This window comes from Ovis canadensis, chromosome 1 (assembly GCF_042477335.2).
Source record: "Ovis canadensis isolate MfBH-ARS-UI-01 breed Bighorn chromosome 1, ARS-UI_OviCan_v2, whole genome shotgun sequence".
NCBI lineage: Eukaryota > Metazoa > Chordata > Mammalia > Artiodactyla > Bovidae > Ovis > Ovis canadensis.
In genome coordinates this window covers 112,152,338-112,168,971 of record NC_091245.1, presented here as the reverse complement: position 1 = coordinate 112,168,971, position 16,634 = coordinate 112,152,338, and the positions used below count along the sequence as shown (strand labels likewise).

The 16,634-nt window shown below is 43.8% G+C and overlaps 1 protein-coding gene across 1 annotated transcript in view; it reads left to right on the top strand.

Annotated features, from left to right (window-relative positions):
- Positions 1-11,648, top strand: part of SLAMF6 (SLAM family member 6) — a 113,773-nt gene extending 102,125 nt beyond the window's left edge. Inside the window, exons 13-14 of the transcript XR_011247733.1 lie at positions 8,325-8,457; positions 11,553-11,648. The gene's annotated coding sequence lies outside the window, so the exon portion shown is untranslated. The remainder of the gene's footprint in view (positions 1-8,324; positions 8,458-11,552) is intronic.
- The last annotated feature ends 4,986 nt before the right edge of the window (positions 11,649-16,634 follow it).

Genomic DNA, 16,634 nt, shown 5'->3' with positions numbered 1-16,634 from the left:
CTCTCACATCCATACGTGACTGCTGGAAAAACCATAGCCTTGACTAGATGGACCCTTGTTGGCAAAGTAATGTCTCTGCTTTTTAAAATGTGCTCTAGGTTGGTCATAACTTTTCTTCCAAGGAGTAAGTGTCTTTTAATTTCATGGCTGCAGTCACCATCTGCAGTGATTTTGGAGCCCCCCAAAATAAAGTCTGACACTGTTTCCACTGTTTCCCCATCTATTTCCCATGAAGTGATGGGACCAGATGCCATGATCTTCGCTTTCTGAATGTTGAGCTTTAAGCCAACTTTTTCACTCTCCTCTTTCACTTTCATCAAGAGGCTTTTGAGTTCCTCTTCACTTTCTGCCATAAGGGTGGTGTCATCTGCATATCGGAGCTTATTGATATTTCTCCCAGCAATCTTGATTCCAGCTTGTGTTTCTTCTAGCCCAGCATTTCTCATGATGTATTCTGCATAGAAATCTAATAAGCAAGGTGACAATATACAGCCTTGACATACTCATTTTCCTATTGGGAACCAGTCTGTTATTCCATGTCCAGTTGTAACTGTTGCTTCCTGACCTGCATATAGGTGTCTCAAGAGGCAGGTCAGGTGGTCTGGTATTCCTATCTCTCTCAGAATTTTCCACAGTTTATTGTGATCCACGCAGTCAAAGGCTTTGGCATAGTCAATAAAGCAGAAATAGATGTTTTCTATTGTATTCTCTTGCTTTTTTGATGATTCAGCAGATGTTGGCCATTTGATCTCTGGTTCCTCTACTTTTTCTAAAACCAACTTGAACATCTGGAAGTTCACAGTTCACATATTGCTGAAGCCTGGCTTGGGGAATTTTGAGCATGACTTTACTGGCGTGTGAGATGAGTGCCATTGTGTGGTAGTTTGAACATTCTTTGGCATTGCCTTTCTTTGGGATTGGAATGAAAACTGACCTTTTCCAGTCCTGTGGCCACTGCTGAGTTTTCCAAACTTGCTGGCATATTGAGTGCAGCACTTTCACAGCATCATCTTTTAGGTTTTGAAATAACTCAGCTGGAATTCCATCACCTCCACTAGCTTTGTTCATAGTGATGCTTCCTAAGGCCTATTTGACTTTACACTCCAGCATGTCTGGCTCTAGGTGAGTGATCACACCATTGTGGTTATCTGGGTCATGAAGATCTTTTTTGTACAGTTCTTCTGTGTATTCTTGCCACCTTTTCTTACTATCTTCTGCTTCTGTTAGGTCCATCTCATTTCTGTCCCTTATTGTGCCCATCTTTGCATGAAATATTCCCTTGGTATCTCTAATTTTCTTGAAGAGATCTCCAGTCTTCCCCATACAATAGTTTTCTCCTATTTCTTTGCCTTGTTCACTGAGAAAGTCTTTCTTATCTCTCCTTGCTGTTCTTTGGAACTCTGCATTCAAATGGATCTGTCTTTCCTTTTCTCCTTGGCCTTTCACTTCTCTTCTTTTCTCAGCTATTTGTAAGTCCTCCTCACACAACTATTTTGCCTTTTTGCATTTCTTTTCCCTGGAGATGGTCTTGATCCCTGCCTCCTGTACAATGTCATGAACCTCCATCCATAGATCTTCAGGCACTCTGTCTATCAGATCTAATCCCTTGAATCGATTTCTCACTTTCACTGTATAATAGTAAGGGATTTGATTTAGGTCATACCTGAATGATCTAGTGTTTTTCCCTACTTTCTTCTATTTAAGCCTGAATTTTGCAATAAGGAGTTCATGATCTGAGCCACAGTCAGCTCCCAATCTTGCTTTGCTGACTGTATAGAGCTTCTTCATCTTTGGCTACAAAGAATATAATCAATCTGATTTCGGTATTGACCATCTGGTGATGTCCATATGTAGAATCTTCTCTTGCATTGTTGGAAGAGGGTGTTTGTTATGACCAGTGTGTTCTCTTGGCAAAACTCTGTAGGCCTTTTCCCTGCTTCATTTTGTACTCCAAGGCCAAATTTGTCTGTTACTCCAGGTATCTCTTGACTTCCTACTTTTCCATCCCAGTCCCCTATAATGAAAAAGACATCTTTTGGGGGTGTTAGTTCTAGAAGGTTCTAGAAGGTCTTCATAGAACCATTCAACTTCAGCTTCTTTAGCATATTGGTCAGGGCATAGACTTGGATTACTGTGATATATAATGGTTTACCTTGGAAATGAACAGCGATCTTTCTGTCATTTTGGGGATTGTATCCAAGAACTGCATTTCGGACTCTTTTGTTGACTATGAGGACTTCTTCATTTTTTCTAAGGGATTCTTGCCTATAGTATTAGATATAATGGTCATCTGAGTTAAATTTTCCCATTCCAGTCCATTTTAGTTCACTGATTCATAAAACGTCAATGTTCACTCTTGCCATCTCCTGTTTGACCACTTCCAATTTACCTTGATTCATGGACCTAACATTCCAGGTTCCTATGCAATATTGTTCTTTACAGCATCGGACTTTACTTCCATCACCAGTCACATCCACAACTGGGCATTGTTTTTGGTTTGGCTCTGTCTCTTTATTCTTTCTGGAGTTATTTCTCCACTGATCTCCAGTAGCATATTGGGCACCTACCGACCTGGGGAGTTCCTCTTTCAGTGTCAAATCTTTTTGCCTTTTCATACTGTTCATGGGGTTCTCAAGGCAAGAATACTGAAGTGGTTTGCCATTCCCTTCTCCAATAGACCACATTTTGTCAGAAATCTCCACCACGACCCATCCATCTTGAGTGGCCCTACATGGCATGGCTCATAGTTTCATTGAGTTAGACAAGGCTGTGGTCCATGTAATCAGTTTGATTAGTTTTCTGGGATTGTGGTTTTCATTCTGTCTGCCCTCTGATGGATAAGGATAAGAGGCTTGTGGAAGCTTCCTGATGGGAGAGACTGACTGTGGGAGAAACTGGGTCTTGTTCTGATGGACAGGGCCATGCTCAGTAAATCTTTAATCCAATTTTCTGTTGAAGGGTGGGACTGTGTTCCCTCGCTGTTGTTTGACCTGAGACCAAACAAGGGTGATATCGTATATAAATATAGTTAGTTATTTAATTAGCTAGTAAGTTTTGGCTGTGCCAGGTCTTTGCTGGTGCTTGGGCTTTCCTCTAGTTGCAGCAAGCAGGGACTACTCTCTAGTAGTCGTAAGAAGTTGTGCAGGGCACAGGCTGCTCATTGTGGCTCTAGAGCACTGCAGGCTTCAGAAATTGTGGCACATAAGTGCAGTAGTTGTGGCTTTGGGGCTCTAGAACAAAGGCTCAATTGTTGTGGTGTACGGGTTTAGTTGCTCCATGGCATGTGGAATCTTCCTGGATCAGGGATCAAACTCAGGTCTTCTGCACTGGCAGGCAGATTCTTTACCACTGAGCCACCAAGGAAGCCCTGATATATCTGCTTTTGAATAGGCTGTCTTTGGTTTGTCATAGCTTTCCTTCCAAGGAGCAAGTGTCTTTTAATTTCAAGGCTGCAGTCACCATATGCAATGATTTTGAGGCCCAAGAAAATAAAGTCTAGCACTGCTTCCTCTTTCCCCCTTCTGTTTGCCATGAAATGATGGGACCAGATGACATGACCTTAGCTGGGGTTTTTTTTTTAATTGAGTTTCAAGCCAACTTTTTCATTCTCCTCTTACACCTTCATCAAGAAGTTCTTTAGTTCCTCTTCATTTTCTGCCATTAAAGCAGTATCATCTGCATTTCTGAGGTTGTTGATATTTCTCCAGGTAATCTTGGTTCCTGGAGAATCAACTGGAAAAGGTCAGTTTTCATTCCAATCCCAAAGAAAGGCAATGCCAAAGAATGCTCAAACTACCACACAATCGCACTCATCTCACACGCTAGAAAAGTAATGCTCAAAATCCTCCAAGCCAGGTTTCAGCAATACGTGAACCATGAACTTCCAGATGTTCAAGTTGGTTTTAGAAAAGGCAGAGGAACCAGAGATCAAATTGCCAACATCTGCTGGATCATTGAAAAAGCAAGAGAATACCAGGAAAACATCTATTTCTGCTTTATTGACCATGCCAAAGCCTTTGACTATGTGGATCACAACAAACTGTGGAAAATTCTGAAAGAGATGGGAATACCAGACCACCTGACCTGCCTCTTGAGACACCTATATGCAGGTCAGGAAGCAACAGTTACAACTGGACATGGAACAACAGACTGGTTCTCAATAAGAAAAGGAGTATGTCAAGGCTGTATATTGTCACCCTGCTTATTTAACTTCTATGCAGAATACATCATGAGAAATGCTGGGCTAGAAGAAACACAAGCTGGAAGCAAGACTGCTGGGAGAAATAAAAAAAACTCAGATATGCAGATGACACCACCCTTATGGCAGAAAGTGAAGAGGAACTCAAAAGCCTCTTGATGAAAGTGAAAGAGGAGAGTGAAAAAGTTGGCTTAAAGCTCAACATTCAGAAAACGAAGATCATGGCATTTGGTCCCATCACTTCATGGGAAATAGATGGGGAAACAGTGGAAACAGTGTCAGACTTTATTTTGGGGGGCTCCAAAATCACTGCAGATGATGACTGCAGTCATGAAATTAAAAGACGCTTACTCCTTGGAAGAAAAGTTATGACCAACCTAGATAGTATATTCAAAAGCAGAGACATTACTTTGCCAACAAAGATCCGTCTAGTCAGGCTATGGTTTTTCCAGTAGTCATGTATGGATGTGAGAGTGGGACTGTGAAGAAAGCTGAGCACCGAAGAATTGATGCTTTTGAACTGTGGTGTTGGAGAAGACTCTTGAGAGTCCCCTGGACTGCAAGGAAATCCAACCAGTCCATTCTAAAGGAGATCAGTCCTGGGTGTTCTTTGGAAGGACTGATGCTAAAGCTGAAACTCCATTACTTTGGCCACCTCATGCAAAGAGTTGACTCACTGGAAAAGACTCTGATGCTGGGAGGGATTGGGGGCAGGAGGAGAAGGGGACAACAGAGGATGAGATGGCTGGATGGCATCACTGACTCGATGGACATGAGTCTGAGTGAATTCCGAGAGTTGGTGATGGACAGGGAGGCCTGGTGTGCTGCAGTTCATGGGGTTGCAAAGAGTCAGACACAACTGAGCGACTGAACTGAACTGAAATGAATCTTGATTCCAGGTTGTGATTCATCCACCTCAGCATTTCACATGATATACTCTGCCTTTAAGTTAAATAAGCAGGGTGACAATATACAGCCTTGATGTGCTCCTTTACCAATTTTGAATCAGTCTGCTGTTCCATGTCCTGTTTCTTCCTGACTCACATACCGGCTTCTCAGGAGACAGGTAAAGTGGTCTAGTACTCCCATCTCTTCAAGAATTTTCCACAGTTTGTTGTGATCCACAAGAAATGAAGATCATGACATCTGGTCCCATCACTTCATGGCAAATAGCTGGGGAAACAATGGAAACATTGATAGACTATTTTCTTGGGCTCCAAAATCACTGCAGATGGTGACTGAAGCCATGAAATTAAAGGACAGTTGCTCCTTGGAAGAAAAGTTATGAGAAATCTAGAGAGCATATTAAAAAGCAGAGATATTACTTTGCCAGCAAATGTCTGGTTTATAGTCAAAGCTATGGTTTTTCCAGTAGTCATGTATGGATGTGAAAGTTGGACCATAAAGAAGGTTGAGCACTGAAGAATTGATGCTTTTGAACTGTGGTGTTGAAGAAGACGCTTGAGAGTCCCTTAGATTGCAAGGGGATCAAACCACTCAATCCTAAAACAAAATCAATCTTGAATATTCATTAGAAGGACTGATGCTGAAACTGAAGCTCCAATACTTTGGCCACCTGATGCAAAGAGCTGACTCAGAAAAGACCCTGATGCTGGGAAAGATTGACAGCAGGAGGAGAAGGGGACAACAGAGGAAGAGGCGGTTGGATGGCATCACTGACTCAATGGACATGAATTTGAGCAAGATCTGGGAGATGGTGAAGGACAGGGAAGGCTGGTGTGCTGCAGTTCATGGGGTCACAAAGAGCTAGATACAACTAAGTGACTGAACAATACAGTCAAAGGCTTTAGCTAATCAGCGAAGCAGAAGTAGATGTTTTTCTGGAACTCCCTTGCTTTCTCCATGATTCAGTGAATGTTAGCACTCTGATCTCTGGTTCCTCTGCCTCTTGGAAATCCAGCTTGTAATCTGGAAATTCTTGGTTCACATACTACTTAAGTCTAGCTTGAAGAATTTTTGAGCATTACCTTGGTAGCATGTGAAATGAGCACAGTTGTACAGTAATTTGAACATTCTTTGGCATGGTTCCTCCATGTAGCTCAGACAGTAAAGAATCTGCCTGCAATGTGGGAGATCTGGGTTAGATCCCTGCGTCGGGAAGATCCCCTGGAGAAGGGAATCCCACTCCAGTATTCTTGCCTGGAGAATTCCATGGACAGAGGAGCCTCGCGGGCTACAGTCCATGGGATCACAGAGAGTCGGACACAACTGAGAGACTAACACTTCCTTCCTTACTTGCTTCTTTGGGATTGGAATGAAAACTGACCCTTTCTAGTCTGAGAAGGCACTGGCGACCCACTCCAATACTCTCACCTGGAAAATCCCATGGATGGAGGAGTCTAGTAGATTGCAGTCCATGGAGTCGCTAAGAGTCGGTCACAACTGAGCGACTTCCCTTCCCCTTTTCCCTTTCATGCATTGGAGAAGGAAATGGCAACCCAATCCAGTGTTCTTGCCCGGAGAATCCCAGGGATGGGGGAGCCTTGTGGGCTGCCATCTATGGGGTCGCACAGAGTCAGACATGAATGAAGCAACAGCAGAGGCAGCAGCAGCAGTCCTGTAGCCACTGCTGAGTTTTCCAAATTTGCTCACACACTGAGTGCAGCACTTTAACTGTTAGGATTTTTAAATAACTCAGCTGGAATTCTGTCACCTCTACTAGCTTTGTTAATAGTAATGCTTCCTAAGGCCCACATGACTTCACACTCCATAATGTCCGGCTCTTGGTGAATGACCACACCATCATGGTTATCCAGGTCATTAAGACCTTTTTAGTGTAGTTCTTCTGTGTATTCTTGCTACCTCTTCTTAATCTCTCCTGCTTCTGCTTAGGTCCTTACCATTTATATCCTTTATTGTGTCCTTCCTTACAGGAAATTTTCCCTGATATCCCCAATTTTCTTGTCTTCTCTTTCCCATCCTATTGCTTTCCTCTATTTCTTTGCATTGGCCATTGAAGAAGGTTTTCTTATCTCTCCTTACTATTCTCTGGAACTCTACATTCAGTTGGATATATCTTTCCCTTTGTCCCTTGCCTTTTGCTTCTTTTCTCAGCTCTTTGTAAAGCCTCCTCAGACAACCACTTTGCCTTCTTGAGAGGCAAATTTCTCACTGCACGCACTGCACTCAGTGTGTGAGCAAATTTCTTTTTCTTTGAGATGGTTTTGGTCACTGCCTCCTGTACAGTGTTTTAAAACTCTGTCCATAGTTCTTCAGGCATTCTGTCTACCAGATCAAATCCCTTGACCATCTGGTGATGTCCATATGTAGAGTCTCTTGGGTTGTTGGATGAGGGTGAGTGCTATGACCAGGTGCTCTCTTGAAAGAACTCTGTTAGCCTTTGCCCTGTTTCATTTTGTACTCCAGAGTCAAACTTGCCTGTTACTCTGTGTTTCCCTTGACTTTCTACTTTTGCATTCCAATCCCCTATAATGAAAGGACATCATTTTTTGGTGTTAGTTTTAAAAAGTCCTGTAGGTCTTCTTTGAACCAGTCAAAGTCAGCTTCTTCAGCATCAGTGGTTGGACATATACTCGGATTACTGTGATATTGAATGGTCTGCCTTAGAAAAAAACAGAGATCATTCTGTTGTTTTTTTAGACTTTACCCAAGTACTGCATTTTGGACCCTTCTCCTGACTATATGGGCTACTCCATTTCTTCTATGGGATTCTTGCCCACAATAGTAGATATAATGGTCATCTGAACTAAATTCTCCCACTCCTGTCCATTTTAGTTCACAGATTCTTAAGATGTTGATGTTCACTCTTGCCATCTCCTATTTGACCACATCAAATTTACCTTGATTCATGGACCTAACATTCCAGGTTCCTATGCAATATCGTTTTTTACAGCATTGGAGTTTACTTTCACCACCAGACACATCTACAACTGAGCAATGTTTCCATTTTGCCCCAGCCACTTCATTCTTCCTGGATTTATTAGTAATTGCCCTCTGCTCTTCCCCAGTAGCATGTTGCATACCTTCTGACCTGGGGTTGCGGGGAGGGGCTCATCTTCCAGGGTCATATCTTTTTGCCTTTTCATATTGTTCATCAGGTTCTATCAGCAAGAATAATGGAGTGGTTTTCTGTTTCCCTGTCTAGTGGACCACGTTTTGTCAGAACTCTTCACTATGACTCGTCCAGCTTGGGTGGCATGGCTCATAGCTTTGCTGAGTTAAGCAAGCCCCTTCACAACAACAAGGCTGTGACCCATGAAGAAGGCTGTGATTTGTGTGTGAGTGCTCGGTTATGTCTGACTCTTTGTGACCCCACAGACTGTAGCCAGCCAGGCTCCTCTGTCATGGAATTTTCCATGCAAGAATGTGGAGTGGGCTGCCATTTCCGCCTCCAGGGAATCTTCCCAACCCAGGGATTGAACCAGCAACTCCTGCATCTCCTGCACTGACAGGTAGAATCATTACCACTGAGCCACCTGAGAAGCCCAAAGGGGACTATCATAGCAATTAATATAAGCATTGAAGTACTAATACATTAAGGAAGCTTATCTGGGCCTCTCCACACTTGGTAAAACTCTTGAATTTTCTCTGTTCTATTGATCATATTGGCAAAAATTTATGGTCAGATACTTTATATTGTAAAGTGTTCCATTAATTTCTATGGCCTCTAGTGATAAAGTCTAATCAGCTTGGCTCTTTGTAGGTCATTATAAATGTCTCTCTGGGTCATTTATGTGGTCCATTGAATTCGTTTGCATAAACTCTACACATAAGACTATACCACAACATGTCATTTAAGAGACCCAAAAATGACAGACCATGTAGACGGTGCAGTTCTATAATATAAAAAATAATGAGTTTACCAAGCTATTTATTAAAAAAAAAAATTTAACTTTTATTTTTAAATTTTATTTATTTTCTTTTTGCCTGTGCTGGATCTTTGTTGCTGTGTGCTGGCTTTCTCTCTTTGCGGCCAGTGGGGGTTACTCTCTAGTTGTGATGCAAGAGCTTCTTGATGGGGTGACTTCTCTTCCTGTGAAGTACAAGCGCTGGAATACAAGGGCTTCAGTAGTTGCCACGTGTAGGCTCAGTAGTTGTGGTGAGGGCTTAGTTGCCAGACAGCATGTGGGATCTTCCTGGGCCCATGATCAAATCCGTGTCTCCTGCACCAGCAGGCAGATCCTGCCTGCCGCTGGGCCACCTGGGAAGCCCCGACCTTTCTTACTACATTCATGAAATTTAGATCTCAACAAATCTCCTGGACTATCTTAGTGTCAAGACACTATCTTAGTGTCAAGTAAGGCATATTTGGGCCCCTGAAGCTGTCATAGAAACACAAAGCGTCTTTTAGGGTCTTGTTCTACAGAACAACAGCAGCAACACCTGGCACTGTGGACTGAATTGTGTTCTCCCCAAAACTGATATATGTTGATACTCTGACTCCTAATGTGATGGTTTTGAAGTTGGGGCCTCTTAGAGTTAACTGGGTTCAGATGAGGTCTTGAGGGTAGAAGCCCCATCGTGAGATTATTCTCTGTATAAGAACAGGAAGAGTCCAGACCTCACTACCACAGACCTATCTACCAAAGACCTCACCAGAATCTGACCACACGAGTACCTTGCTCACAGACTTTCAGCCTTAAGAACTGTGAGAAAATAAATTTCTGTTGTTTAAGCCATCCAGTCTAAGGTAATTCTGTGACAAACTGAGCTGACACTTGGGAGCTTGTTAGAACTGCTGAATTTTAGACCCTATCTCAGACTGATTGAATCAGAATCTGCATTTTTATTAAAACCTCAAGTGATTTTCATCCTTGCTACATGGCACAATTAAAGTTTGAGCAGCTCTATTTTCAGGACCTCCCTCAAGATAAAATAAAAATCATCTTAACATTTCAACTCCAGGAAGTAGGTTCTGGGGTGTCAAATTCTTCAATATTGTCCCAACCAGAAGTACCAAACCACAGACAGGTCTTTGCAAATGAAATCTCCAGGATCAGTTTTTCTTGCTTCTTTTTAAACTGGATTTCATCTTTGGGGTCAGAAGTAAAGTGTTAAGATGTAGGCAAACAGGCGGAAGACAAGTAGGTTTTCAACAACTGTTTTTTCAGCTTTATTGAAGTATAATTGACAAATAAAATGTTATATATTTAAAGTGGACAATGTGGCAATTTGACACATCTACTTTGTGAAATGATTATCACAATCGGGTTCACACCAATATGTCACAGTTACCTTTCTTTTTTAAATGTGTGTGATGATAAAGCTTAAGATCTACTCTCTTCACAAGTTTCAAGTACACAACACACAGTCACCATGCCGTACATTAGACTCCCAGAGCTTCTCTGTCTCATAACGGAGACAACATATCTTCCAACAACAACTCTTTACTGCAGTAAAAACTATTCTAGTCAACTCGCCCTAAAGTCACACATTCTTATGAAAATAAGAACAAGCATTAACAGGAACTTGAAAGGAATCAAAACTGTAACTAAGTTAAACCGCTGTGGACTCATGCAAATGTTCAACTGTCACCCTGCTAATGGGTCACCAGACCCTCCTCTTCCGTTAGCTTTATCAGATTTCCAGACTTCATGGAAACACCTGAGGAATCCAGGCGAAATAGCACAGACTTTCTTCTGAATCACAAGTGCCTATATTATTTCTTTCATTGCTAGGTCTGTGTCTAGAACTAAGACGAGGCTTGGTTTTGCTTTGTTTTTAATAGCCTTTATTTTTCCTCTTAGTTTTATTGAGATATAATTAACACACAGCACTGTATAAGTTTAAGGTATACACCATAATGAGCTGGATAACATGTATTGAGACATGATTACCACAATAAGTTTAGACATCCTTCATCTCATGTAGATAAAAGACCAGAAAGAGAAAACCCCTTTTTTTTCCTTGTGATGAGAACTTTTAGGATCTACTCTCTAAGCAACTTTCAAGAATACCGCCCAGCAATACGAACCATTGTCACCATGTATTAATACAGTCCCAGCACTTATTTATCTTTTAACAGAAGTTCATACCTTTTGGCCAGACTTTATTTTTCAGAGCAGTTTTAGGTTCATGGCAAGATTGAGCAGAAGGTGCATAGAGCTCTCATATGTACCCCACTCCCACATTATGTATTGCCTCCCCCATCAGAGTGGTTCATTTGTTACAACTGATGAACCTACACTGACCTCCCAAAGTCAATAGGTTACACTAGGGGGTGTTTTGTTTTAACCATAGCTTTATTTTTTATTTGACTATTCTGGGTCTTCGTTGCTGCGAGCGGGGTTTGTCTAGTTGCGGCGATTGGGGGCTACTCTCCAGTTGAAGTGCAAGGAAGGCCTTCTAACTGCAGTGACTTCTCTTGTTGCAGAGCATGGGCTCGAGGGCACTCGATTCATATGGAAAACCACCTCTGAATAGCTATGGCAAGGAGAAGTCCCAGGCAAGATCCTGACTACCCACCAAGGTGAGCTCTAACTTCAGTGATAGATGCAGTACTTCCATTAAAAAAAAGAATGTGTCTTTTCAGCTAAGTTACGAATACTCTTTGTTATATGATGAATAAGTGGGATTATCTGAAAGCACCTTTGCTTTCAGAAAACCCCAAGAAAAAATACAATTCCATAGATTAAATGTTGCAATCTGGCCTTAAATCTGTTAATTCCTAGGGGTGGCATTAGAGAAAGAGGTTCATGAGGTTAAGTAGACTCCTCCAGGGTCCACAAAGATAGATTCAGCGAAGCCAGGAACATATCCACTCTTACCAACTTTTAGTCCCAGGCTGGGAATGTCATAGTAAAAACAAGAATAATTTCAGAGGCATGGTAAGGTAGAAACTTGGTCACAGTAAGTCAAAAACTGGCTTTGAGATGAAAACAGTATGTGAAATTAAAAGCCTAGTTACAGAAGGGACAGAGCCATGAGAACGGGGGGATATAGTTTCAAGGGAAGTTTTTAAAAATTTTTTTACATTTATTTTTGCTGTTTTGGCTGTGCTGGGTCTTTGTTGCTGCCCACGGGCTCTAGAGCACATGGGTTTCAGTAGGTGTGGCACAAAGGCTTAGTTGCATGTGGAATCTTTCCAGACCAGAGATCGAATCATGTGCCCTACATTGGCAGGATTCTTGACCGCTGAACTACCAGTGAAGTCCAGAAATTTTTTTTAACTCATTCTCACATGAGACCTGACTGAAATTTTAAAGGGAGAAGTAAATATATGATCCTTTTCACATGTCCCTATTCCCTGGTGGCTCAGTGGTAAAGAATCTGCCTGCAACATGGGAGATGCAGGAGATGGGGGTTCGATCCCTGGGTCAGGAAGATACCCTGGAGGAGGAAATGGCAACCCACTCCAGTATTCTTGCCTGGAAAATTCCATGGACACAAGAGCCAGGCGAGCTGCATGAGTCGCAAGAGTCCATGGGGTGGCACAAGAGGCAGACACAACGGAGTGAGCACACAGCACCCACGCTGGATCATTAGTTCCTCATAATTCATTATTCATTCAACACACTTTTTAATTGAACACCGACTGTACGTGAAGAACTGACACAGCTGCTAGGAATAGGAACGAAGTAAAGAAAGTCCCTCCCCTCAAGAAAGTAGTTGGTTCTTAAACAAACTACTTACATTTCTTAAAGGTAGGCTCTCTGAGCTCCTTAGAAACCTGCTAGGGCTAACCTGTGCTCTGCTTGTAAACAGGCCACACAGTCTTGCGTTGTTATCTGGCTTGTCACCTCCCTGTAGCTCAGATCTTCCTCCAGGACAAGGACAAGACTCTGGTCTTTGCATTCTCAGAGCACGGCAAAGGATGGGGCAGGGGAGAAGAGGACAAAATCTAGTAGTAAATGGGTTAACTTCACACAGGGATGTTTACATTTGTTGGTGTATTTTTAACCTTAGAAAGAATTTTCTGTGCTAAGCATTTTGGCCAAAGTCACAGAGAAGCTTGGGTCTGGGTAGAGCTGAGAGAAAGCCCCTCATCTCTCAACAATAATTCCAGGGCTTGATTACAAGTACGGTGTCAACTGAACATTCCCATTTTTTAAATAAATGACTCCTGCTGGAATATTCTTTTGTACAGTATCTGAAAGGTTAGAGAGATACTGGTAGAAATAAGGCAATCCTTAGAAACATGAGATACACTTCAGGAATGTGTCTTAGCAACATGTGAGAGGTTGTCACTATTGAATGAAATCATCAACTGTTCTCTGAAATTCCCATGAATCTCCCCAGAAAGGAATCTTTCCCTCCTCCTTATCTTGACAACCACCCCAGAGAACAGCTAAGTAGTCACGTTCCCAAGTGCTTCTCTTCTCAGAATCAGAGTTCAGAATAAGCAGCTTTCTTTTTCATTCACCCTGAGAAGGGTGAAGCAGTGACAAGCTCACACTGCCCCCTCCTGGCCCACCCACTCCCTAGCAAGGAACATATATTCACTCCTTCCTGACCTTCTCAGGCTCTTTTCACTCCTGTTTAAAAAAAAAAAAAAGAGAGAGAGAAGAGAAAAAAAAACAACAGAATGCCCCCACAAAAGTCAAATGCCTTTATTTTATATATAAAAAAAAAAAATTTGTACAGTTTTAATTCCTATGTTTAAGAAAAAAAAAAATCCCTAAAATTGCCATAATGTTTAGATCCACTGCAAACTGTAAAAACAAGCTTTTTATATATTAAAAAAAAAAGAATTTACATTTTACAACTTTCTACATGCATGCACAAGGTCTCAGCTCTGTAACCCAAAAAAAGGGGGGAAAAAAAATCTAGATCCAACAGTGGAAAATTCTACATTTACAATCTCACTTGGAAGGAACTCAAAAAGCCCCCTTCCTTGCACACACAAAAGAACAAATCACAACAATCACACACCAGGACCAACTCCATCAGCAGATGCTGCCCCGTGGGGAAGGCAGAGGAAAGAGAAGACAGACTGACAGACACCACAGAGGGGCAAAGGGAGCTCATCCAGGCCCAGGAGAGAAGGAGAGAAGCTCCAACTCTGGGAAACAGCTGTTTCAGATGAGAAGGGATCCCAATGTCTCATCACAGGTATTGCAACAGGGATGGCAACAGGACTGAAGTGGGGAGGGGAAGTGAAAAGGAAAGGGCTGAGATGAGGGGGGTGCGGCAGGAAGGAAAAAGGAGAGGCGAGAGGGAAATAAACAAGAACAGAAATAGCACGAAGAGGAGTGTCAGAGACAGGGACCAATGGGGACAGTGGCAGAGTGGCGAGGTAGGCGCAGGACTGAGGCACAGCATCCTGGTGTGGAGGGAAGGACCACCGGCCTTCCCAGGTGGTGAAAAGGAAGGCCTGGGAGGCGTGGCGGGGATGAGCTAGGACGCCATGGGGCCGCAGGAAAGAGCACTGGAGAGATGCAGCCACAGCGTCCGCGATGACGGTATGTGGGGTGGGGGTGGCAATGGGTGGGCACACCCCCACGAGGGAAGGATGAGAAAATCCAGCCTGTGATGGGACAGACAAGAGTAGGGGATACTGGTCAGAGGGACCGAGGCAGCTACAAACCCTACCTCAGTTCACAGTATGGAGACAACTTCCTATACAGGAGAAGCAAAAGACAAACACAGCCATACACGTGACAGTTCATCCTGACATTTTAAAAAACAACAATAACAGTAATCAAAGAAGACAAAGATACCACAGTTCTGATGCAAAGGACCAAAACACTACCAGTCTCAGTCACAGCCCTTAGTGCTTGGGGGGGGGGGGGGCGCGGGAGTGGGGAATGTCTTTTTGTTTTAGTTAAAAGGAATGAAAAAATCACAGTGATTAAAAAACATGGCAGGTTCTTAAAATAAACACTCCCCCACCCCCTCATCTAGGGCAGCAACTATGATCACAAATACTTTCCCTCTCCCCACCCAACTCTTCCCCAAACCACACCACATCCCACTCCTGCCCACAACGGCAGTGACCCCAGTCACCATCCAGGCCCCGTTTTCCAGGATAGTGAGGTATTTAGAAATGTGACCCAGAAGGGATTCCTCTGAAACCACGTCTTTGAAGAGAAGAAAAAAAAAATACCTTCCCAGGACCTCCAGGACAGGATGGGTATCACTCGGGCTTACCCTCAAACTCACAGCCCCAGCCCAAGGCTGCCTTCCAGGCCCTGCCCAAGTCAGCCGTGTAACCCACCCATGTGCAGACAAGGTAAGCACTGGCTGAAGAGCCCTTCTTGAGGAAGTGGTGTGTGGACAGATGTGCTTTTCCAAAAAGGACGGCAGGACAAACAATCCCCAGGCTCCATCATGCCCAGGGTTGCCAATACAGAGAGGAAGCCTCCCCGGTAAGAGATCAATGGGGGTCTTATCCCAGGGAGCCCTCTGCAAGGCAAGAACAAATGAGTTTTCCAGGGGAGAGATGGGCCTACAAAGGGGCATTGTGAGTTACTCTGAGGACGGACTCAGGGGACTGCTCCAGCCGGGCCACGAGGACACTCCCCGACCTGGGTGCTGGCTGGAGGTATGTGAGTACTCCTTAGTTCTATTCCCCTTGGCTAAAACTACATCATTTAGGGATGTCTGATTTCAAGGCTCAGATTTACAGTGAAATTAAGTATTAGAAGGCCAGCAACTTTTGCTCAAAATGAGAGTGAACCTCTCAAGAATTCAAATTGGGTGCAAAGACTATGGAAGCTAAATGGGGTGAGGGGCTAAGTACCCAACAAAGGCAGCAATCTTGGTCCCTCATCCCATTACAGAGGGAGACCAGAGCCCAGAAAACCAGGCAGAGAGGGAATGGGGAGGGGAGGACCCTGGCCAGCCAAGGAGAAGAGACCCCTGAGGCAAAGAAGTGGACTTAAGGCAGGGGATGAGGAGGAGCTGCTGGCTACCCCCCCAAAAAGAGATGAGGCAATAGGTCTCTGGAGCTGAGAGAAGAGACACCAAAATGGGGGGCGGCTGGTGAAGAAAAGAAAAACATTTGTCTGAGACCACTGGGGTGGGTCAGGGTCCAGCCAAGCCACTAAATCTGTACAGAAGTCTACGTGGCACCCTTCGCCAGGAAGGGGGAGACCCACCCCAGCACGGTGGGAGCAAAGGTGTGGGCAGTTCAGAGGGTAGTGTTCAGTGATGTTCACGGGGCTCTCTCCCGACCTTCCCCAAGGGGCTGCCTAGGAAAGGCCCCATGGAAGAAAGGTACTGGCCCCCAGGGCCCAGGAACTTCCCCTGCTCTGAATACGTGGATGGGGAAGAGGTTCAAAGAGCTGGAAGCAAACAACCCTGGTGGGGAGGCTCCAACTCGGGCTGTGTGGGAGGACACGGGGGGTCCCTGCTTAAGAATTCCGGGTTTGCTCAGGTGGGGTGAGCGAACGGGGGAGCAGGTCCATCTGCCACCAGGAGGCTGCGGGCAGCGCTGCCCAGGGGGTTTGGCACTGTGGCTCTCTGGAGTCAGATCTGTGCCCCCGCAGCCCAGAGAAATCCTTTGGGGAACCAC